We start from the raw sequence: 1,750 nt of genomic DNA, 5'->3' as shown, positions 1-1,750 counted from the left end.
TTTGCTGGGTTGAAAGAGTTACCAACAAGGCCTGGGCAGGGGAGGAGGAGGAGGATGGAGGAGGAGGATGAGGATGGAGGAGGATGGAGGATAGAAAAGTGTATGGAAGGATAGAAAAAAAATTCTTCTGAGCTGGGTGGGAGACTGGCAGAAGGTCGCATACAGCTAGCGCAAAGCTCCTGCTGCTGAGGTCCTGTGGCTCATTTGCTGCCAGTCAGGATGTTCCTTTTTTGTGTCATGTGGATACCATAGCATCTGGGTGTCCCTACTGCTGCACCTCCCTTGGCAGGGCTTCCTCCTGGTGCCACTCATCTGAGAGTTAGTGGGTCAGACGCAGCTTAGGATGCCAGCGCTGAGAAGAGGGTGTGTTTTGCTGTCAGTGGGCACTTGAGTCTTCTGCTGAGATCATGTTGCTTGGTTGTGAAGCCATTGCTTGGACTCTGGAGATCTTTTTACATTTTTTACTGTTATTGGAACAGTACTGTTAGTACTGTTTACTGTTTATCTGCTGTTCAGATCTGGTGCCTCATCTCTTCTTTTGCAGGTTTGTGTACGAAAACAAGAACATGTCTTCTTCTAAAGTCTATGTCTATATCTCCTGGCAGGGCAGGTCCTGCGGGTAGGTACCGAGGGAACTGTCTTAACTTGCACAAATAGCACTTGAAATCTGAATTCCTGAAAATATTCAACAATTCCCAATTCAGTGGTTCTGGATGGGTGACTCCTCTTCTAAGCTTTTTTGTTTGATTGTTTGTTTTTTGTTTGTTTTTTGTTGTTGTTGTTGTTTTCTGAAGGTGGAGTAACTGTGCTGTGCCCAGCTCTTGTGGCTTTAGCTAGCTTTTGTGCCTCTAGTATGTGTGATAGACTCTCGTGCAAAGAGTCTTTCCTCCAAGCCTCTCACCTGAAATCTGCCTTTCTCTTCTCTGTGTCCTATTTTTTGTTTTGCCACATTATTTGGGATGAATGGGCCTGATAGTGGGCAACCTATCAGGCTGAAGTGGGACTTGCTGAGAAAGAGGATGTTCTGAAGGTATCACAGAATCTCAGAATGGTTGAGGTTGGAAGGGTCCCTTAGAGATCAACTAATTCAACCCTCTGCTCAAGCAGGATCACCTATAGCATGTTGCCCAGGATCATGTCCAGATGCCTTTTAAGTATCTCCAAGGATGGAGATTCCACAACCAATCTGGGCAATTTGTTCTAGTCTCTGTTATCATCACAGTAAAGGAGTTTTTTCTTATATTCAGATGGAATTTCTGGTATTTTAGTTTGTGCCCATTTGCCTCTCATCCCGTCACTGGGCACTACTGAAAGGAGCCTGGCCCCATCCTCTTCACTTCCTCCCTTCGGATATTTATACACTTTGATAAGCTCCCCCCTCAGTCTTTCTTTTCTTCTCTAGGCTAAAGAGGCCTTGTAATGTGCCTCGAAGATGTGTGAGGATGCTGTGTGGCTGGGTAGAAAAAGGCAAAGGTAGTTCCTGGATGCAGAGGAAATGCTGAGTTTTATGTGTTTCCCTGAGTTTCAGTGCATGTGACAGTCGTGCACTGGAGAGTAAAAGCATCTGCAAAAAGGGGCTGCCTAGGGCACGTGCCAGAATTAAGGCATCTGTTCCATGCATCTGGCCTTAAAGGCTACTCTCCCTGGCAGCACAGCCATATGGGGTGACTCTGATCTTGAGCTGCCCCATGGGAGAGAGACAGCTGTGCAGCAGCCCCTTAAATGTGCAGCTGAGCAAAAAGGGAAAAAG

The sequence above is a fragment of the Rhea pennata genome, chromosome 21 (assembly GCF_028389875.1).
Source record: "Rhea pennata isolate bPtePen1 chromosome 21, bPtePen1.pri, whole genome shotgun sequence".
Classification (NCBI taxonomy): Eukaryota; Metazoa; Chordata; class Aves; order Rheiformes; family Rheidae; genus Rhea; species Rhea pennata.
Note: the sequence above shows the minus strand (reverse complement) of the source record.